The sequence below is a fragment of the Ranitomeya imitator genome, chromosome 1 (assembly GCF_032444005.1).
Source record: "Ranitomeya imitator isolate aRanImi1 chromosome 1, aRanImi1.pri, whole genome shotgun sequence".
Taxonomy (NCBI): domain Eukaryota; kingdom Metazoa; phylum Chordata; class Amphibia; order Anura; family Dendrobatidae; genus Ranitomeya; species Ranitomeya imitator.
Window position 1 is genome coordinate 465,642,068 of NC_091282.1, and position 24,378 is coordinate 465,666,445.

The following is a 24,378-nucleotide window of genomic DNA, read 5'->3' on the forward strand; positions in this document are numbered from 1 at the left end:
GGTGTGGGGAGATCGGTGCCCTTTAAAGCAGAGGTCCCCAACTCCAGTCCTCAAGGCCCACCAACAGGTCATGTTTTCAGGATTTCCTTTGCATTGCACAGGTGATGCAATTATTACCTGGGCAAGACTAAGGAAATCCTGAAAACATGACCTGTTGGTGGGCCTTGAGGACTGGACTTGGGGACCTCTGCTTTAAAGGACCCGTCGCCCTTAAAAAAACAGTCCAGGCATCGCATCCCACGTAGAGGCTTCTGTCCAGTGAATCGCTTATCCGAATTGAATGGCAAATGCTCTAGAGGGAGTTTAGTCTCTGAAGCTCTGGCAAGTTCAGGCAATATCCAATCCATATTCAGAGCCTTGTTGTCATCAAATCATTGGCGAGGGAGCAGGAAACAAAAAACTTCCGTTTTCTAGATGCCTGTATGTTTCTAGACGCCTGCACATTTCTAGAATACTTGCGGCCCCTGCTAGCCGACGGCTCCCATGTAGGATAGGGACCATGTATATTGGTCCTGCGAGCACTCCAAACACAGAGGGTACACAGAGGGATTCAATCTCTTGGTCAGAGAACCATGGATTGTGGTCAGTGAAGAAGTCCACTGAGGGAAACTAGAGGATAAAGCTGGGGTCGGCGGCGGAGGGCTCATCGGTTTGATCAAGCGCCTTTAAGACCAGAGAATACTGGTCATGCGCCTTTAAGACCAGGGAATACTGGTCATGCACCTTTAAGAACAGGGAATACTGGTCATGCGCCTTTAAGAACAGAGAATACTGGTCATGCGCCTTTAAGACCAGGGAATACTGGTCATGCGCCTTTAAGACCAGAGAATACTGGTCATGCACCTTTAAGAACAGAGAATACTGGTCATGCGCCTTTAAGACCAGGGAATACTGGTCATGCACCTTTAAGACCAGAGAATACTGGTCATGCACCTTTAAGACCAGGGAATACTGGTCATGCCCCTTTAAGACCAGAGAATACTGGTCATGCACCTTTAAGACCGGAGAATACTGGTCATGCACCTTTAAGACCAGAGAATACTGGACATGCGCTTTAAAAGATCAAGGAATACATGTCATACGCCTTTAAGACTGGGAATACTGGCCATATGCCTTTAAGACCAGGGAATACTGTTCACGTGCTTTTAAGACCAGGAAATACTGGTCATGTGCCTTTAAGACCAGGGACTACTAATCATATGCCTTTAAGACCAGGTACTTCCTTACCCGGGTACTGATGTAGAGTCGATGTGCCCCTTTAATGCAAAAAAACTGTCACCCAAGTGTGAGCTGGCCAGGTGGACCAAGATGGCCATCGGGAGTTGCAGAGTTGATAAAATCTCGCAGTGAGCGAGAAGCGCCAATTTGGGGGGCGGAGCCACAGACACGATGTTGAATAGGCCCAAGCCGGGGCCTAAATTTCTGTAGCCGGCGGACGTCACCAGTGGGTCGTTCCAGGCAAGATTTCCAGGATGCGGTCTACAAATCGGCCAAAGCCAGGGGCTAAATTTTTGCAGCCATCCAGAGCGTTACCTCAGTGAGGTGGGCCACAGGGAAGTGGCTGAGGCTGCCTGTCAGCATGTGAATATCCCACTGAAGATGGATCCACTCACCATTGGTGCGCGTCCCGGCATGGAGCCGCCGCAGATGTGGGTTTCAGCGCTCTTCTGTGCAGCATGGACAATGCAGGGATAAACCTCAATCCATCATACCTTTGTTAGGGAGGTGGAGAGGAACCGTCCGCCTCCTTGTGCCATCCGCTTTCACAGTGGTGGGACAGTGGGGGCTGCTCGGACGCCATAGAGAGGGGCCTCTGTACATCCACAGAGTTCAGCCCCCGGGTGGACAGGGTCAGTTGTCCGGCATTAGGCCTGGCTCCAGGAGAGGATACAAGGAGGCGACACTCCATGTGGTCGCCTGCTGCTGGTGTGGGGAGATCGGGACCATGAAAGGAACCGTCGCCCCTGAAGTGAGCTCAGGCATGGCTTCCCACGTCGCAGGAGAGGGTACGGGGAGGTATACTCGCCTGTTGATGGTTCGGGGGAGATCGGAACCTTGACAGGAACCGTCGCCCCCTTCACTCCGTTAATTAAAAAATAAAAATTTACAGAAAATTAAACAATAAAATAAAAACGTTGGGGTCTGAAACAGACCCATGTGCCTCCTACAGACACTAAGCAAGAACTGGTTAGCTGAGAGCCAGCAGGAGGGTATATACTGCAGGGGAGGAGATCACTTTCTTTGTATCACTTAGTGTCAGCCTCCTAGTGGCAGCAGCATACACCCACGGTCTGTGTCCCCCAATGAGGCAAAGGAGAAAATAGGCATCTTTTAGATCGATTGTTACCACGACATATTGTGGGCCTATTAGAGGAATCGCCGTTTTTACAGATTCCATTTTGAATCTTCTGTATCGAAGTTTTGGGCACCGATGCTCAGGAAGGATATAATGGAACTAGAGAGAGTACAAAGGAGGGCAACAAAATTAATAAAGGGGATGGGAGAACTACAATACCCAGATAGATTAGCGAAATTAGGATTATTTAGTCTAGAAAAAAGACGACTGAGGGGCGATCTAATAACCATGTATAAGTATATAAGGGGACAATACAAATATCTCGCTGAGGATCTGTTTATACCAAGGAAGGTGACGGGCACAAGGGGGCATTCTTTGCGTCTGGAGGAGAGAAGGTATTTCCACCAACATAGAAGAGGATTCTTTACTGTTAGGGCAGTGAGAATCTGGAATTGCTTGCCTGAGGAGGTGGTGATGGCGAACTCAGTCGAGGGGTTCAAGAGAGGCCTGGATGTCTTCCTGGAGCAGAACAATATTGTATCATACAATTAGGTTCTGTAGAAGGACGTAGACCTGGGGATTTATTATGATGGAATATAGGCTGAACTGGATGGACAAATGTCTTTTTTCGGCCTTACTAACTATGTTACTATGTTACTATGAACGTGACGATTTATACTCTTCAGATTTATTATTATTCGTGCATCTCCGGACGGCTTCTTGACTATAAAAAGACGGGAATAATGACCTTCTCCTAGTTCTTGATCTGGCACTGGGGAAATCACATTCGCTTTCAGAAGACTCAGAAGACAACCTCCTATGCTGTCGTGGAAGGTGACTAGAGAAAATGGTACCAATAAAAACGTCAACTCATCCGCAAAAAAAAAAACCTCACATGACTCTGTGGGCCAAAATATGGAAAAATTATAGCTCTCAAAATGTGGTGATGCATAAACTATTTTTGCAATAAAAAGCGTCTTTTTAAAAAGCGTGTGACGGCAGCCAAACATAAAAACCCGCTATAAATAGTAAATCAAACCCCCTTTATCACCCTCTTAGTTAGGGAAAAATAATAAAATAAAAAAATGTATTTATTTCCATTTTCCCATTAGGGTTAGGGTTGTGGCTAAAGTTAGGGTATGTGTACACGTAGGCGGAATGTCTGTGGATTTTTACGCAGCCGTTTTTGTAAATCCGCAGGTTTTTTTGTGTGGGTATGTGCACACGTTGCGTATTTTGCTGCAGATCCGCAGCGGTTTTGACGCTGCGGATCTGCAGCTGTTTTCCATAAGTTTACAGTACCATGTAAACCTATGGAAAGCCAAATCTGCAGTGCACATGCTGCGGAAACAAACGCGCGGAAATGCTGCGTTGTTAATTCCGCAGCATGTTCATTCTTTGTGCGGTTTACACCTGCTCCATAATAGGAATCCGCAGGTGTAAAATCGCAGGTGGAATCCGCACAAAAACCATGGTACATCCACGGTAATTCCACAGGTAATCCGCAGTGCGGTTTACCTGCGGATTTACAAAAACAGGTGCGGAAGAATTCGCAGACATCCCACCTGCACATACCCTGCGGATTCCACCTGCAGTTTTACACCTGCGGATTCCTATTATGGAGCAGGTGTAAACCGCTACGGAATCCGCACAAAGAATGAAAATGCTGCGGAATAAACAACGCAACGTTTCTGCGCGTTTTTTTCCGCAGCACGTGCACTGCGGATTTTGTTTTCCATAGGTTTACATGGTACTGTAAACTCATGGAAAACAGCTGCAGATCCGCAACGTCAAAACCGCTGCGGATCCGCAGCAAAATCCGCAACGTGCGCACATACCCTTAGAGTTAGGTTTGTGGTTAGAGTTACGGATAGGGCTGGGATTAGGGTTAGGAGTGTGTTGGGGTTAGGGATGGACTTAGAATTGGGGGGCTTCCTCTGTTTAGGGTATGTGCAGACGTTGCGGATTTTGCTGCGGATCCACAGCGGTTTTGACGCTGCGGATCTGCAGCTCTTTTCCATGAGTTTACAGTACCATGTAAACCTATGGAAAACAAAATCTACAGTGCACATGCTGCGGAAAAAAACGCGTGGAAATGCTGCATTGTTTATTCCGCAGTATGTTCATTCTTTGTGCAGATTCTGCAGTGGTTTACACCTGCTCCATAATAGGAATCCGCAGGTGTAAAACCGCAGGTGGAACCCGCACAAAAACCGCGGTAAATCTGCAGGTAATCCGCAGTGCTCTCCAAACGCCACATGGCGTCCCATCTCAATTCCAGCCAATTCTGCATTGAAAAAGTCAAACAATGCTCCTTCCCTTCCGAGCTCTGCTGTGCGCCCAAACAGTGATTTACCCACACATATAAAGATATTAGCATACTTGGGACAAATTGGACAACAACTTTTGGGGTCCAATTTCTCCAATGTGAAAATAAAAAATTGGGGGCAAAAAGATAATTTTTGTGAAAAAAATATGATTTTTTTATTTTTATGGCTCTACTTTATAAACTTCTGTGAAGCTCTTGGGGGTTCAAAGTGCTCACCACACATCTAGATAAGTTCCTTAGTTTCCAAAATGGGGGGTTACCCCTGTATAGGCACATCAGGCGCTCTCCAAACGCGACATGGCGTCAGATCTCAAGTCCAGCCAATTTTAGTTTGAAAAAGTTAAACGGCGCTCCTTCCCTTCCGAGCTCTGCCATGCGCCCAAACAGTGGTTTACCCCCACATATGGGATATCAGCGTACTCAGGACAAATTGGACAACAACTTTTGGTGTCCAAATTCTCTCCTGTTACCCTTCGTAAAATAAAGAGTTGGATCTGAAGTACATTTTTTGTGAAAAAAAAGTTAAAATGTTCATTTTTTTTTTAAACATTTCAAAAATTCCTGTGAATTACCTGAAGGGTTAATAAACTTCAGTTGCAGTTTTTAGAATGGTGGCACTTTTTGGCATTTTCTGTCATATAAACCCCTCAAAGTGACTTCAAATGAGATGTGGTCCCTAAAAAAAAAATATGGTGTTGTAAAAATGAGAAATGGCTGGTCAACGTTAACCCTTATTACTTCCTAACAAAAAAAAATTTGGTTCCAAAATTGTGCTGATGTAAAGTAGACATACGGGAAATGGTACTTATTAAGCACTAGATGGTGGCCCGATTCTAACGCATCGGGTATTCTAGAATATGCATGTCCTCGTAGTATATTGCCCAGCCACGTAGTATATTGCCCAGCCACGTAGTATATTGCCCAGTCACGTAGTATATTGCCCAGTCACGTAGTATATTGCCCAGCCACGTAGTATATTGCCCAGCCACGTAGTATATTGCCCAGCCACATAGTATATTGCCCAGCCACATAGTATATTGCCCAGCCACATAGTATATTGCCCAGCCACATAGTATATTGCCCAGCCACATAGTATATTGCCCAGCCACATAGTATATTGCCCAGCCACATAGTATATTGCCCAGCCACATAGTATATTGCCCAGCCACATAGTATATTGCCCAGCCACATAGTATATTGCCCAGCCACATAGTATATTGCCCAGCCACATAGTATATTGCCCAGCCACATAGTATATTGCCCAGCCACATAGTATATTGCCCAGCCACATAGTATATTGCCCAGCCACATAGTATATTGCCCAGCCACATAGTATATTGCCCAGCCACATAGTATATTGCCCAGCCACATAGTATATTGCCCAGCCACATAGTATATTGCCCAGCCACATAGTATATTGCCCAGCCACATAGTATATTGCCCAGCCACATAGTATATTGCCCAGCCACATAGTATATTGCCCAGCCACATAGTATATTGCCCAGCCACATAGTATATTGCCCAGCCACATAGTATATTGCCCAGCCACATAGTATATTGCCCAGCCACATAGTATATTGCCCAGCCACATAGTATATTGCCCAGCCACATAGTATATTGCCCAGTCACGTAGTATATTGGCCAGCACAGAGCCACATAGTATATAGACTTAAAAAAAAAAAAAAAAAAAAAAAAACATATACTCACCTTCCGAAGGCCCGTTGAAGTCCTGCTATACTCACCCTCCGCCGCCTTTGCCGCTCCTTGCCACGCTCCCGGGACCGCTCCATTGCAAGCGGCAGCTTGCGGTCCCAGGGCTGGTGTGAGCAGGACCTATGATGACGTCGTGGTCACATGACCGTGACGTCACGGCAGGTCCTTGTCGCACACCAGCCCTGGGACAGGAAGCTGCCACTTGCAATGGAGCGGTCCCGGGAGCGGCAAAGGGTGAGTATAGCAGTTTTATTTTTTTTTTTTATTATTATTTTTAACATGACATTTTTACTATTGATGCTGCACAGGCAGCATCATTAGTAAATAGTTGGCGACACACGGTTAATAGCAGCGGTAACGGAGTGCGTTACACCGCAGCCTGTTACCGCTGCCATTAACCCTGTGTGAGCGGTGAGTGGAGGGGATTATGGAGCGGGCGCCGGGCAGTGAGTGCAGGGGAGTAGGGGAGGAACTAATCGGACTGTGGCCGTCGCTGATTGGTTGCGGCAGCCATGACAGGCAGCTGCCGAGACCAATCAGCGAATAAATAACCGTGACAGACAGACCGACAGACGGAAGTGACCCTTAGACAATTATATAGTAGATTTTGTGTGACATATCTGTGTGATTTAACCCCTTTACCCCCAAGGTGGTTTGCACGTTAATGACCGGGCCAATTTTTACAATTCTGACCACTGTCCCTTTATGAGGTTATAACTCTGGAACGCTTCAACGGATCCCAGTGATTCTGACAATGTTTTCTCATGACATATTGTACTTCATGATAGTGGTAAAATTTCTTTGATATTACCTGTGTTTATTTGTGAAAAAAATGGAAATTTGGCAAAAATTTTGAAAATTTTCGCAATTTTCCAACTTTGAATTTTTATGCAATTAAATCACAGAGATATGTCACACACATTTCCCACATGTCTACTTTACATCAGCACAATTTTGGAACCAAAATTATTTTTGTCAGGGAGTTAAGGGTTAAAAGTTGACCAGCAATTTCTCATTTTTACACCATTTTTTTTTTTTTTTTTAGGGACCACATCTCATTTGGAGTCATTTTGAGGGGTCTATATGATAGAAAATACCCAAGTGTGACACCATTCTAAAAACTGCACCCCTCAAGGTGCTCAAAACCACATTCAAGAAGTTTATTAACCCTTCAGGTGTTTCACAGGAATTTTTGGAATGTTTAAATAAAAATGAACATTTAACTTTCTTTCACAAATTTCACAAAAAATTTACTTCATCTCCAATTTGTTTTATTTTACCAAGGGTAACAGGAGAAAATGGACCCCAAAAGTTGTTGCACAATTTTTCCTGAGTACGCCGATACCCCATATGTGGGGGTAAACCACTGTTTGGGCGCATGGCAGAGATCGGAAGCGAAGGAGCGCCATTTGACTTTTCAATGCAAAATTGACTGGAATTGAGATGGGATGCCATGTTGCGTTTGGAGAGCCCCTGATGTGCCTAAACATTGAAACCCCCCACAAGTGACACCATTTTGGAAAGTAGACCCCCTAAGGAACTCATCTAGATGTGTTATGAGAGCTTTGAACCCCCAAGTGTTTCACTACAATTTATAACGCAGAGCCGTGAAAATAAAAATAAAAAATTTTCATAGAAAAATTATTTTTTAGCCCCAAGTTTTGTATTTTCCCAAAAGTAAAAGGAGAAATTGGACCCCAAAAGTTGTTGTCCAATTTGTCCTGAGTACGCTGATACCCCATATGTTGGGGTAAACCCCTGTCTGGGCGCACGAGAGAGCTCGGAAGGGAAGGAGTACCGTTTTACTTTTTCAACGCAGAATTGGCTGAAATTGAGATCGGACGCCATGTCGCGTTTCGAGCTCCCCTGATGTGCCTAAACAGTGGAAACCCCCCCCCCCTCAATTATAACTGAACCCCTAATCCAAACACACCCCTAACCCTAATCTCAATGGTAACCCTAACCACACCCCTAACCCTGACAAACCCCTAACCCTAATCCCAACCGTAAATGTAATCCAAACCCTAACCCTAACTTTAGCCCCAACCCTAACCCTAGCGGGAAAATGGAAATAAATACTTTTTTTTAATTTTTCCCGAACTAAGGGGGTGATGAAGGGGGGTTTGATTTACTATTTATAGCGGGTTTTCTAGCGGATTTTTATGATTGGCAGCCGTCACACACTAAAAGACGCTTTTTATTGCAAAAAATATTTTTGCGTTACCACATTTTGAGAGCTATAATTTTTCCATATTTTGGTCCACAGAGTCATGTGAGGTCTTGTTTTTGAGGGACGAGTTGACGTTTTTATTGGTAACATTTTCGGGCATGTGACATTTTTTATAATCGCTTTTTATTCTGATTTGTGAGGCAGAATGACCAAAAACCAGCTATTCATGAATTTCTTTTGGGGGGGTGCTTATACCGTTCCGCGTTTGGTAAAATGGATAAAGCAGTTTTATTCTTCGGGTCAGTACGATTACAGCGATATCTCATTTATATAATTTTTTTATGTTTTGGCGCTTTTATACGATAAAGACTATTTTATAGAAAAAAATAATTATTTTTGCATCGCTTTATTCTGAGGACTATAACTTTAATTTTTTGCTAATGATGGTGTATGGCGGCTCATTTTTTGCGGGACAAGATGACGTTTTCAGCGGTACCATGGTTATTTATATCCGTCTTTTTGATCGCGTGTTAATCCACCTTTTGTTCGGCGGTATGATAATAAAGCGTTGTTTTTTGCCTGTTTTTTTTACGCTGTTCACTGAAGGGGTTAACTAGTGGGACAGTTTTATAGGTCGGGTCGTTACGGACGCAGCGATACTAAATATGCGTACTTTTACTGTTTTTTTGTTGAGAAAATGTATTTATGGCAACAATATTTTTTTATTATTTATTTAGGAATTTTTTAATTATTTTTTTTTTTTAACTTTTTTACTTTGCCCCAGGGGGACATCACAGTAGAGTGACAGATCGCTGATCTGACACTTAGGTTGCTGTGCAGTGTGTCAGATCAGCTACCTGACGTGCATTCCTGGAGGCTTCCCGACGCCTGCTCTGAGCAGGCGCTGTGAAGCCACCTCCCTGCAGGATCCGGATGCATCCCCGCGGCCATTTTGGATCTGGGCCTGCTGCAGGGAGGAGGTAAGAGACCCTCGCAGCATCACGATCACATCGCCTTGCTCCGAGGGTCTCAGGGAAGCACGCAGGGAGCCCCCTCCCTGAGCGATGCTTCCCTATACCGCCGGAACACTGCGATCATGTTTGATCGCAGTGTGCCGGGGGTTAATTTGCCGGGGGCGGTCCGTGACCGCTCCTGGCACATAGCGCCGAATGTGAGCTGCGATAGTCAGCTGACATCCGGCCACGCTCCCCCCGCGAGCGCGGCTGATCGCGCTGGACGTACTATTCCGTCATTGGGAAGTAGGGCCCACCCCACATGGACGGAATAGTACGTCCAATGGCAGAAAGGGGTTAAGGGCATGAAAACTCAAAGTTGGGAAATTGTGAAATATTTGCCAAATTTCTATTTTTTTCACAAGTAAATGCAAGTCATATCAAAGAAATGTTACCACTATCATGAAGTACAATATGTCACAAGAAAACAGTGTCAGAATCACCAGGATCCATGGAAGCATTCCTGATTTATTACCTCAAACGGACAGTGGTCAGAATTGTAAAAATTGGCCTGATCATTAACATGCAAACCACCCTTGGCGGTAAAGGGGTTAATTTAGAATATTAAAGGAGTCTGTGTAATTTTAATAAAAATAAAGGATTTTATTCTGGCTTTGTCTTTATTTAACATATAACTATAGGATTAGTAATGGAGAGGTGTCTTCTAGACACCTCTCCATTATTAATCTGTGGTCTTCTTGTCACCTGACAATACAAAGGTGACATTAACCACACAAATATGAACCCCACTTGCCACCACTACAGGGTAAGTGGGAAGAGCCGGGCAAAGCGCCAGAATAGGTGCATCTAATAGATGTTCCTTTTCTGAGCAGCTGCAGGCTGCTGTTTTTAATTATTTAGATAATTTAAAAAACAGCGTGGGGACCCCTCTATTCTTGATAACCAACCTTGCTGACGCTGACAGCTGAGTGTATGTTCCCATGGTCAGTCAATGCTGCGGGTTGGACGCTGCTTACATCCGCAGCGACTAGATGTTACAGCATAGTGGATGGGATTTCAAGAAATCAGAAGATCAAGGGTTTCGGGAAATTAGGCGAGGTCACAAGTATGGTTTAATTTAGAATATTAAAAGGAGTCTGTCATTATTTCAAGTAAAGGACTTTATTCTGGCTGTGTCTTTATTTACCATGTAGCTATAGGATTAGTAATGTATATAGAAGTCTTATAGACGTCTCTCCATTACTAAGCCATGGGCTTGATGTCACCAGACAAAGGTGACATCAACCCCACAAATATTACCCCGCTTGCCACCGCTACAGGGCAAGGGGGAAGAGCCGGGTAAAGTGCCACAATTTGTGCATCTTTTGATGTGCCAATTGTGGGGAGGCTGCGGGCTGCTATTTTTAGGCTGGTTAACAAATATAGGGGGACCCCACACTATTTTTTTTGGAAAGGATCAAACTATTTTTGCTAACCATTCAAGGTAAGAAGACTGCTACAGCCTGGCATTATCAGGCTGGTAAGGTTCATGGATATTGGATCCTGCTGGTTAACAACTATAGGGGGACCGCACACAATGTTTTAAAAAAAATAGAGGGGGCCTCCACTTCCTGTGTCATGTATTTCTGGCTGTGTCACAAGATTCACCATTATGTAAATTAGTTTACATGCATAGTAAGCTGCATTCCCGAACTTAATACGCATGTGATTAGGAAGATAATGCGGTTTTACCGCATCTAATGTAAGTGTAATTTACGCAGCGGAGACTGAGCGTCTCCACTACATAAATTGACAGGCTGCAGTCTGGAAAGATGCACCGCATGTCCGTCTCTGCGGGTGAGCCGCAGGCATAGGTGCACGCATAGTGGGAATGAGATTTCTTGAAATCCCATCCACTATGCTGTAACATCTGGATGCTGGGGGTTGGATGCTGCAGATGCAGCATCCAACCCACAGCGTTTACTGACCGTCCGAACATACCCCAATATATTTGCAGACAGGAAATCACTTTTTTTTTTCCTTCCCAGAAGCCAACTTTCAGTTAGTTTTATTTCAAGTGACATAAAAAAACACATGCGGGAAAAAATGCATCAAAACACATGTAAAAAACGCATTATGGTAGGTGTCCACTGGCCAGATTACATCCTTATTAACTGCGGATTGAACAGCCACAGCATCCAGATGTTACAGCATAGTGGAGAGGATTTTATGAAATCCCGTCTCCACTATGCGCGCAAACTCGCATCCGGCAGCCTGCGTTTACAGACATGCGGCGCGTCTTTTTAGAACGCAGCATGTCTGTTTACCTTGCGGCGACACTCTGTCGCCGCAAGGTAAATAGCACAGTCCTATGCATAGGGTGCGGCGATGCCGGATGTGTTCAATGAACACATCCGGAATCACAGAGCGTACAGAAGGGGGCGGCGCTTTGAGCGGAGCGGGTATTCTGCTCCGTCCAAAGCGCCGACAATCCGGCCTGTGGACACGCACCCTTAAAAACGCTTGTAAAAAACGCATTAAAATGCAGGTGACCTGTCAGTGACCTTAGATGCAGATTTGGTGCAGATTTCACATGCGTCAAATCCTGAGCCATTCCTGACCGTGGGAACTTACCCTGAGGGCTGCAGCCCCCAGCTGTAAGTTTTGCCTGGTATTTTTCAAGAAAATAGGGGGAAACCCATGTCAGGTTTTTCATTCATTTATTTCATTAGATCGCAGGCGGCGGCTGTGTAATACCCCGATCATCCGCTCCTGCTGTCACTGTTATTAGCGGCAGAAGGTGGCAGATGATGGGAGTAAGAGTCCCAAAAGCCCCCATCAGCTGTCAGCATTCGGACTTTATTATAACTCTCATCATTCTCTTCTGCTTGCGCCGATCACCGGCAGAGAAGGGTAGAATGAGGAGAGCTGGCTTCAACACCTGCCGCTGGGGAACAGTGCTTACTGTAGCACTTCTTTGCCGATGCATGTCACATAGACACATAGAGGACATTAATGTGTGTTCTCCATGTGCACGTGTGCGGGACGTTTTGCCGTCCGTGCTGATGGTAAAAAATGGACTTGTCTACATGTGGAGCACATGGACACATGGTCCCTGGAAACACACTGACATGTGCACAGACCCATTCATTTGAGTGGGTCTGTGTGTGTGTGTGTCTCCAGTATGTGTGAAACCTGTCACCACACGTACCTGACACAGTGACGTGTGAAAGAGGCCTAATTCATGACAAGCTGTGTCGTTCCCTACACCAGAAATTTAACTCCAGTACCTGATAAAGTAAGATCTCTGCCACAGCACAAGAAGGCGCACACCACTCATCATATGCTGCAGATTCATGAAGAGGCGTGCACCCCTTTAGGCCGGTTTCACACGTCAGTAGCTCCGGTACGTGAGGTGTCAGTTTCCTCACGTACCGGAGCCACTGACACACGTAGACACATTAAAATCAATGCATCTGTTCAGATGTCATTGATTTTTTGCGGACCGTGTCTCCGTGTGCCAAACACGGAGACATGTCAGTGTTCGTGGGAGCGCACGTATTACACGGACCCATTAAAGTCAATGGGTCCATGTAAAACACGTACCGCACACGGAAGTTGTCCGTGTGCAGTCCGTATGTCGTGCAGGAGACAGCGCTACATTAAGCGCTGTCCCCCCCACTGGTGCTGAAGCCGCGATTCATATCTTCCCTGCAGCAGAGAAGATATGAATAATTGTGTTTAAAATAAAGATCTATGTGCCAACTGTGCACCCTCTCCCCCCCCCCCCCCCCCCCCCCGCTGTTCTGAAAATACTCACCGGCTCCCTCGCTGGCTGGCGCCGCTTCCTGTTCTGGCCGCATCTTCTACTGTATCAGCGGTCACGTGGTGCCACCGATTACAGTCATAAATATGCGGCTCCACCTCCCATAGGGGTGGAGCCGCATATTCATTACTGTAAATGAGCGGCCCCACGTGACTGCATATAGGAGAAGATGCGGCCAAAACAGGAAGCAGCGCCAGCGAGGGAGCGAGCCGGGTGAGTATTTTCAGAACAGCAGGGGGCACATAGATCTTTATTTTAAACACAATTATTCATATCTTCTCTACAGCAAACGCTGCTGCAAGGAAGATATGAATCGCGGCTTCAGCACCAGATGCTGGTACGTGTGGTACCCAGCACGGTGCGTGTGGTACCCAGTGGGCACACGGGCGGCACACGTGTGCCGCCCGTGTGCCACACTGCTGCCACACTGATGTGCCACAGAAATGTTGGGGCACACGGACAATTCCGGTACCGATTTTTTCCGGTACCGGAATTATCGGGACGTGTGAGACTGGCCTTATGAATCAGGAAAGTTTGACGCCAGCACGCTCCCTCATCAAGACCGATGTGAACGTCAGTCATGGTGAATCCGGACATAGTGAATAGAATTCTTTTGCCAATGTTGCATACAGCCCCGTCATCACCTTACTACAACCCTCACATTGTCTAGTGCTAGTATATCACAGTCGCGGGAAAGGTGTGGGGGGGGGGGGGTGAGTGGAGGTTGGCACATTCACCGTAAATGCCACTGCCAAAGAATGACAGCTTTTAAAGGTGTTAACAGTGATTGGGCAAAAACCCTGAAACAGCTGTCTGTGGATGGATACCATGCTTGGCATAGGTGGCTTTCCTTCATAGGATGCTGCCCTTCCCGTGGTTGTTCCTTCCCGGGGAAAGGCCTGGCTATTCACTGCTTGCGTCGAGAAACACGTGATGGTGTCTCCGCAGCTTCTTTACATGCATTAACAGTGATTGGAGCTTAGCGTAGTCAAGATTGCTGCTGTTAAAAGGAACCTGTTGGCTTATACATGCGGCCTGAACCACAGGCAGCATGTATAAGGCACTGGTTGTGATATGTTTGACTCAAGCACTGACCTGTTTCAGGGAAAAGCAAACTTTAAAAGCTGCTTGGGACAGAGCTGCACATTAGACTGATTGGACAAGCGAGTTCTCCGGTGGCTTCTCCCCACCCGCTGCCCTTGAGTGACAGGTCTCTTTAGCATAAGTGCATGTATAGGGAAAGATGTGGCACTCCACTGGAATGAGCAATGAGAAGCCTCCGGGCAACCTGCCTTTCCAACTTGTCACCCATGCAGCTTGGTCTTGGAGGGTTTTAAAGTGCTGTAGCGTTTCAGAGTCAAGCATACCTGGCCGAGATCATACAGCCAATGTCTGATACAAGCTAGCCATCGCAATGCCAGGATGTGTCAGCTAACAGACTTCCCTTAAAGACAGATACCAGTGTAACACAGCCAGCATATGTGAGTATACTGTTGGCCGCACCTGATAAGTGACCTACATTTCTGGCAGATGTTTTAAATGTGTGAAAGTGTTTTTCACAGTATCATAAATAGTTAAAACAGAAAGAGAATGTAAACAACCAAAACAAAACAAAGAAACTCGTGCTATTAAAAATCCTCACCAGTGTCTACAATGGAAGGATTTTTACTGTCTATTTCTTGTTGCCTAAGTTACCAGATACCCATACAGTTTATCAACGGTGGTCAGTCTCCTAGGCAAGGACACCGTTTCTTGTAGTGCTTGTAATTGCAGGTCTTAAACTGGGCAGGTCACTGAAGGACAGTCCTTTTAAAAGTAGAGTAATAATGTACCTGCGACTAGATGTCACCATTGTATAGACCACATTTGGATGGGAAAAAATGGGGGTGCATGCAGCTCCATTTTTTTAATCAAAACCAGAAATTGGTAGTGAGATTGACAATGAGGTCCATCCTGTGGAGCAGATATTGGTCTTGCAACAGATCCGCTACTGAGCTGTGGCTTTAATTTATAGCAGAAGCTGATGCACTATTAACAAAGCTTAATTCTGATTACATAACACATACCGTATATACTCGAGTATAAGCCGAGATTTTCAGCCCAAATTTTTGGGCTGAAAGTGCCCCCCTCGGCTTATACTCGAGTCACGGTAGCGGTGGGGTCGGCAGGTGAGGGGGTGAGGGCGCTGAGGTATACTTACCTAGTCCCAGCGATCCTCGCGCTGTCCCTGCCGTCCCACGGGCTTCGGCGCTGCAGTTTCTTCCTCTCTTCAGCGGTCACGTGGGACCGCTCATTACAGAAATGAATAAGCGGCTCCACCTCCCATAGGGGTGGAGCCGCTTATTCATTTCTCTAATCAGCGGTGCCGGTGACCGCTGATAGAGAAAGAAGCTGCGGCACCGAAGACAGGAGGGGACAGCGCGAGGATCGCCAGGACTAGGTGAGTATAGCATATTCACCTGTCCTCGTTCCAGCCGCCGGGCGCCGATCCATCTTCCCGGCCGGCGCCTCCATCTTCCCGGCGTCTCTGCTGACTGTTCAGGCAGAGGGCGCGATGACGCATATAGTGTGCGCGGCGCCCTCTGCCTGATCAGTCAGAGCAGAGACGCCGGGAAGATGGAGGCGCCGGAACGAGACGCCGGGAGCTGCAATCAAGGGAGGTGAGTATGTGTTTTTTTTTCTTTATTGCGGCAGCGGCGGCACAAATTTATGTGGAACATCTATGGGGCACAGTGAACGGTGCAGAGCACCGTATATGGCACAGCACAGCTATGGGGCACAGTGAACGGTGCAGAGCACCGTATATGGCACAGCACAGCTATGGGGCACAGTGAACGGTGCAGAGCACCGTATATGGCACAGCACAGCTATGGGGCACAGTGAACGGTGCAGAGCACCGTATATGGCACAGCACAGCTATGGGGCACAGTGAACGGTGCAGAGCACCGTATATGGCACAGCACAGCTATGGGGCACAGTGAACGGTGCAGAGCACCGTATATGGCACAGCACAGCTATGGGGCACAGTGAACGGTGCAGAGCACCGTATATGGCACAGCACAGCTATGGGGCACAGTGAACGGTGCAGAGCACCGTATATGGCACAGCACAGCTATGGGGCACAGTGAACGGTGCAGAGCACCGTATATGGCACAGCACAGCTATGTATGGGGCACAGTGAACGGTGCAGAGCACCGTATATGGCACAGCACAGCTATGGGGTACAGTGAACGGTGCAGAGCACCGTATATGGCACAGCACAGCTATGGGGCACAGTGAACGGTGCAGAGCACCGTATATGGCACAGCTATGGGGCACAGTGAACGGTGCAGAGCACCGTATATGGCACAGCACAGCTATGGGGCACAGTGAACGGTGCAGAGCACCGTATATGGCACATCTAGGGGGCACAATGAACGGTGCAGAGCACCGTATATGGCACAGCTAGGGGGCACAATGAACGGTGCAGAGCACTATATGGTTCACACCTATGGGGAAATATGAACGGTGCAGAGCACTATATGGCACAGCTATGGGGAAATAATGATCTATTTTTATTTTTGAAATTCACCGGTAAATGCTGCATTTCCACCCTAGGCTTATACTCGAGTCAATAAGTTTTCCCAGTTTTTTGTGGCAAAATTAGGGGGGTCGGCTTATACTCGGGTCGGCTTATACTCGAGTATATACGGTACTTGCCCTCTTCAGCAATGTATCAAATGTCACACTTTCCTTTCAGTTATTGAAAGCCCAGGTACATGTAGCTTGGTAACAAGAGTGCTTGGGCTCCGACCTGCGTATATTTGTACGGTGTACATTGTTTCAGCTGGTCTGACAGGCTTCACATGCTTTCCTTCATTGTAGAATCAAACATATGGAGAGTCACTGTACATTTTTACTGAATTACAAGGATGTGCCACTAAAATGGCGACATGGGCAAACGTCGTCTGCGTAATACATGCCTCGTTATAGAAATAGTTGTAGGCCAGGTTCACAAGAGTGAAGTTCACGGTCTGCATATGGGTCGCAACCTCCAGCCTCGCGGACGGTATCCCGATCCAAACTCACACCCTCATGTCTACGGCATTGTGTGAAATACGCTCCTGTAAACCCAGCCTGACAGGGACGACCCCTTATAAATGGAAGAGTGCCTCACCTGGTGAGGAAAGTCACATCCTGACCAGTAATGCTCCCATTTCTCCAACCGTATGGTGTGCATTTCCAGAGATGAGAAATGGGAGTTCAATACTAGAACACGTCAACTCCCGTCCCGCCTCAAGGAAGTATGGCGGACAGGAGTGATAAGACACACACGGCTGTACATACTGGTGGACGTGTGAGGGCATTAATGCCTGTGTATTGACGTGTCAGAGGCTAGACAGAAGAAAGCACGGTCTCCCTTAGCTTCTGGCAATGTTTTACCTCAGCTCACACCATTGTAGACACATTTACCCACTGACCTTACAGAAGGAGCAGCACTCTACACTTTAGGTGCCCACTGTATATAGTCAGTGTGGGGATGTGGGCAATAGACCAACACAGGGCGATAACACTGCTACCTGAGCCCTTCAGCTGCCCTACACTATGCAGGGAGTAAAACCAAGGCAAAGTATGGCAGCCTCCCTGCAGAGCTGTCCCCACAGTGCACACTCACCCAGCCAGCAGGGACTAGGAGACCCCGTGTATCGGCTGCCTCACATCTGCCCGCTGGACGCTCCCGCCTAATGCAGTCACCGGCTAGGCTGCTCGGTATGTTCCGCCCTCAGCTTCCTGTTCCTGCTGCACACAGCGTGCACCGCCCCACACCGACCACAACAACGCAGGGCCAGGCAGCATGGCTTCCTCTTCCTGCTCACTGCTCCAATAGCAGCGCCTATGACTCAGGACGCACGCTTCACTATGGAGACCGTCACCCTGACTGGACGCCGCCCGCCACACAGGCTGAGCGGTTGGTTTGGGAGGACCTCACCGTAGCCCCTCCGTTCTCGGCGGCTCAGTAGTCTGCAGTCCTCAGATAACACGTCCGCTACACAGCTCAGCACTGAGGCGTCTATAGGAGCGGATTCCTGGAGCTCCCCGTACAGATCCAGTCACAGATCCAGTCACAGATCCAGTCACAGATCCATTCTAGTCCGCTTTTCTGGCTATTAGGCTTTCTATGGAATTTCTCAAGGTGTTAATGGCGCAGACAGCACAAGTCAGACAGCAGGAAGATTTTTTTTTACACATTTTTATATTTTATGGATTTGGGCAAAATTCTTTTTTTTTCCTGATTTATAAAACTTACATTTTTATTTTCACTTTTTGTAATATAAATAATTGCTCACAGTGCTGATTGTTCAGTGTCACTAAAATGTCACTTATCCCGTCTGTCACCGGTCTTGTCTGCAGCTGTGACATTGTGAGAAGTGGGCGGAGCTTCACGGGGAGAGGCGTAAGAACGTAACTGACAGTCGTCATGATAGCGCGCAACCGACAGTCATCATAACAGAGCGCAACCGACAGTGATCATAACAATAGTGCAACCGACAGTCGTCATAACAACAGCGCAACCGACAGTCCTCATAACAACAGCACAACCGACAGTCATCACAACAGAGCGCAACTGACTGTCACCATAACAGAGTGCAACCGAAAGACCTCATAACAGCGCATAACAGTCATCATAACAAAGCGCAACCGACAGTCATCATAACAGAGTGCAACTGACAGTCCTCATAACAGCGCAACTGACAGTCATCATAACAGCGCAACTGACAGTCATCATAACAGCGCAACTGACAGTCATCATAACAGAGCGCAACTGACAGTTATCATAACAGTCAAATAAGGCAGCACACTGCAGCGTTAAAACATTCAAACATGAAACATAATAATAATATTTTTTTTATTTATATAGCGCCAACATATTCCGCAGCGCTTTACAAACTATAGAGGGGACTTGTACAGACAATAGACATTACAGCATAACAGAAATACAGTTCAAAACAGATACCAGGGGGAATGAGGGCCCTGCTCACAAGCTTACAGACTATGAGGAAAAGGGGAGACACGAGAGGTGGATGGTAACAATTGCTATAGTTATTCGGACCGGCCATAGTGTAAGGCTCGGGTGTTCATGTAAAGCTGCATGAACCAGTTAACTGCCTAAGTATGTAGCAGTACAGACACAGAGGGCTATTAACTGCATAAAGTGAATGAGAACATGATGCGAGGAACCTGGGTTTTTTTTTTATTTATTTTTTTATATAAATAGGCCACACAGGGATCGTTAGGTTAATGCATTGAGGCGGTAGGACAGTCTGAACAAGTGAGTTTTTAGGGTACGCTTAAAACTGTGGGGATTGGGGATTAATCGTATTAACCTAGGTAGTGCATTCCAAAGAATCGGCGCAGCACGTGTAAAGTCTTGGAGACGGGAGTGGGAGGTTCTGATTATTGAGGATGCTAACCTGAGGTCAGCGGAGCGGAGGGCACGGGAAGGGTGGTAGACTGAGACCAGAGAGGAGATGTAGGGTGGTGCAGAGCCATGGAGTGCTTTGTGGATGAGGGTAGTAGTTTTGTACTGGATTCTGGAGTGGATGGGTAGCCAGTGTAATGACTGGCACAAGGTAGAGGCATCGGTGTAACATGAAAATTGAACTGCATTACTGCACTAGAAATATGAAACAATTAGAGCGTTTAGCGCATGAATTGGCCAATTCATGTGTACCTGTTAGCCACATTAAGGAATCTCTCGTATACCAGGTCCTAAACTTTCCTTGCTGAGAATAAACGTCTTCATCTGAATGGGAACCTGTGAATCCTCTTCTTAAGGTACCTTCACACATAACGATTTAGTTAACGATATCGTTGCTTTTTGTGACGTAGCAATGATATCGTTAACGAAATCGTTATGCATGACAGCGACCAACGATCAGGCCCCTGCTGTGAGATCGTTGGTCGCTGGGAATGATCAGGACCTTTTTTTGGTCGCTGATCACCCGCTGACATCGCTGAATCGGCATGTGTGACGCCGATCCAGCGATGTCTTCACTGGTAACCAGGGTAAATATCGGGTTACTAAGCGCAGGGCCGCGATTAGTAACCCGATGTTTACCCTGGTTACCATTGTAAAAGTAAAAAAAAAAAAAACAGTACATACTTACATTCCGGTGTCTGTCCCCGGCATCAGCTTCCCTGCACTGTGTCAGCGACGGCTGGCCGTAAAGCAGAGCACAGCGGTGACGTCACCGCCACCGAAAGTCATCATAACAGAATGCAATCGACAGTCATCATGACAGAATGCCCCTGACAATCATCAGAAAAGAGAGCGCAACCGTCATCATAACAGAGCACCACTGACAGTCATCATAAAAGAACACAACCGACAGTCATGATAATATACAACACAGTGGTGATATGAATTATTATAGGAATGTCTAGGGTCACCAGAGAACATTTGTGGTGTAATTTTCATAACTTTTGTGATGTACTGTAGATTCTGGTGATTCTGTTGGCTGCACTCCATCACTGGCAGAGACTTGTGCACATACAAGAAAATTTGAATTCTATCAAAATTGAAAATCTCAGATCTGTGTAATGTTTTATATTACTAATAGTGATAATCAAAAACTAACTTTATTAACCCCTTTATGACATCAGACGTAATATTCCGTCCATGTGACCTGGACCTATGTGACCATGGACGGAATATTACGTAATTGCAATTGGCCGCGCACACAGTGATCGCCGCTGGTCTCTGCTTCCCGCACTGTGACTGCCGGCCGTAAAGTGAAAGCAGAGCACAGCGGCTGTGCTTTCACTTTCACTTTACGTCCGGCAGTCACTGAGTGCGGGAAGCAGACTGCAAGGGACCTGACGGACACCAGAATGTAAGTATGTGCTGTTTGTTTTTTTTTAGTTTAACGCTTGTAACCAGGGTAAACATCGGGTAACTAAGCGCGGTCCTGCGCTTAGTTACCCGATGTTCACCCTGGTTACCCAGGGACCTCGGCATCGTTGGTCGCTGGAGAGCTGTCTGTGTGACAGCTCCCCAGCGACCACACTACGATTTACCTACGATCACGGCCAGGTCATATCGCTGGTCGTGATCGTAGGTAAATCGTATAGTGTGACGGTACCCTTACAGTAAGCACTGTTCCCCTGCACCAGGTGCTGAACACGGCTCTCATCATTCTTTCCTGCTCTGCTGGCGATTGGCGCGAGCAGGGGAGAATGATGAGCGTTACATTTAAGTGATAAAAGAGACAGCAGGTGGTGGCTGATAGCACTATTGCTCCCATCAGCCTATCCCTGCTGCTTTTAACAGTGACAGCAGGAGCAGCTGATGGGGTATTCATCAGCCGCCGCCTGCGCTATAAATAAATGCAAAAAACATACAGTGTGGGTTCCACTGTATTTTCTATAACCAGCCAGGCAAAACTCACAGCTGGGGGATGCAATCCTCAGCTGTCAGCTTCAGCAAGGTTGTTATCAAGAATAGAGGGGTCCCCATGCTGTTTTGTTTTAATTATTTAAGTAAATAATTGAAAAAAATGGCATGGGGTTCCCCCCATTTTTGACAACCAGCCTTGCCAAAGCTCACAGCTCGGGGTTGGTATTCTCAGGCTGGTAAGGGGCCATGGATATTGCCCCCCCCCCCCCCCCCAAGCCTAAAAATAGCCTGCAACTGCCCAGACAAGGAACGTCCATTAGATTCGCCAATTTTGGTGCTTTGCCCGCCTCTTCCCACTTGCCCTTTAGCGGTGGCAAATGGGGTTCATATTTGTGGGGATGATGTCTGATGACACCAAGCCCATCTATCCATTAGTAATCCTATAGTTATATGGTAAATAAAAACAGCAAAAAACACTACCAAAAGGCAGAGCTGCTTACCTGCCCAGGCCTCCAAACAAATGCAGTGGACCCATGTAGTTAAGATGGCGGCAATACAGGTGCAGAATTACCGAAGAGACAACCACTCACAGCCTGCCAATCCCAATGGGGGGTGGTTGCTTGGTATGTACTTGCACAAAGAAGACTTGTATGTGGCACTGTTCACACATTGGAAATGCACAGAATCCACGTTAACAGCCTATTAGTTATACCCATACTATTGGATCAGGCAGCACGGTGGCTGAGTGGTTAGCACTGCAGCCTTGCAGTGCTGGAGTCTTGGGTTCAAATCTCGCCAAGGACAACATCTGCAAGGACTTTGTATGTTCTCCCCGTGTTTGCATGGGTTTCCTCTGGGTGCTCCGGTTTCTTCCCACTAAGACATACTGATAGGGAATTTAGATTGTGAGCCCCCTTGGGGATAGCGATAATAATGTGTGCAAACTGTAATGCACTGCGAAATATGTTAGCTCTATATAAAAATAAAAAATCATTAGATTGTTATCAGGCAGGCTGCTTCTCTATCCAGCTGCATCCCATGCGAACAGACACCACAGTTTACAAGACCGAAGGGGCCCAACTGCACCCCGAAGAATAAAGTGCAAATAACATGCATAAAAATATGTGAGTTATTAGTTAATATTTTGGACAAAATCCGCAAGTTCGAAACCTGCATCAAGGATCCCCACACTTGCGATTCCTACACTAAACAAATATAGCACAAAATGAGGATTCAGAGATCTTCCAAAAATTAATAAAAAACACAAGCAAAAGGCAGAGATGCTTACCTGCCCAAAATAAAGACACAGCCAGAATAAAGTCCTTTAAAGGGAACCTGTCACCCCGTTTTTTGAGATTGAGATATAAATACTGTTAAATAGGGCCTGTGCTGTGCGTTACTATGGTGTATGTAGTGTACCCTGATTCCCCATGTATGCCGAGAAATACATTACCAAAGTCGCCGTTTTCGCCTGTCAATCAGGCTGGTCTGGTCAGGTGGGCGTGTTCACAGCGTTCTTTTCTTCCCCAGGTTTCCGTTGGTGGCGTAGTGGTGTGCGCATGTCCAAGGTCCGGATTCCCTGTGCCCACGTGAAGACACAGCGCGCGATCTGCGCTGTCATTCCTTTCATCGGTGCGGGCGGCCATCTTCCTGGGGCCGCGCGTGCGCAGATGTAGTGCTCTGCTGCACGGGGCTTCAGGAAAATGGCCGCGGGATGCCGCGCGTGCGCAGAAGAGATCGCGGCGGCCATTTTCCCAAAGCCGAGATGCAAACTCGGCTTTGGGAAAATGGCCGCCGCGATCTCTTCTGCGCACGCGCGGCATCCCGCGGCCATTTTCCTGAAGCCCCGTGCAGCAGAGCACTACATCTGCGCACGCGCGGCCCCAGGAAGATGGCCGCCCGCACCGATGAAAGGAATGACAGCGCAGATCGCGCGCTGTGTCTTCACGTGGGCACAGGGAATCCGGACCTTGGACATGCGCACACCACTACGCCACCAACGGAAACCTGGGGAAGAAAAGAACGCTGTGAACACGCCCACCTGACCAGACCAGCCTGATTGACAGGCTAAAACGCCGACTTTGGTAATGTATTTCTCGGCATACATGGGGAATCAGGGTACACTACATACACTATAGTAACGCACAGCGCAGGCCCTATTTAACAGTATTTATATCTCAATCTCAAAAAACGGGGTGACAGGTTCCCTTTAATTGAAAAAATTACACAGACTCCTTTAATGTTCTCAATTGAACCATACTTACGACCTCACCTAATTCCACCGAAGCCCCCGATCTCCTGTAATAAAAATAAAAAACATCAATATACCATACCTGTCCGTTGTTCTGTCCCACGTCGTAATCCATGTCTGGGGGATAATTAGTTTTCAACCTGGACGGTGTCAAGATGCGACCGTCCAGGCTGAGACCCACTGGTGAATGAGCTGCTAAGAACGCAGCGTCAGTGACCGGGGGTGACATTATAGAGGTTACCTCCAGTCACTGGGCTCCTTTCCTAGCCGGACTGAGCAATGATGAGATCCCCGCTAGCACTGTGAGTGCCAGAGCAACGAGCCCAATGTAAGTCTATGGGAAACTCGAGCATTTTTACTGCAGCCCCCTCCCCTCCCCCCGGATAACCCTAGAGTGACTATAAATTGCGGAAATAGGCAACAGTGCTCAAATGTCATGGGAACATTATGGGGAAGACCTCTG

At 47.0% G+C, this 24,378-nt stretch overlaps 1 protein-coding gene across 1 annotated transcript in view; it reads right to left on the bottom strand.

Annotated features, from left to right (window-relative positions):
* Positions 1 to 18,098, bottom strand: part of ZDHHC21 (zinc finger DHHC-type palmitoyltransferase 21) — a 118,521-nt gene extending 100,423 nt beyond the window's left edge. Inside the window, exon 1 of the mRNA XM_069765111.1 lies at positions 17,942 to 18,098. The gene's annotated coding sequence lies outside the window, so the exon portion shown is untranslated. The remainder of the gene's footprint in view (positions 1 to 17,941) is intronic.
* Positions 18,099 to 24,378: the final 6,280 nt, after the last annotated feature.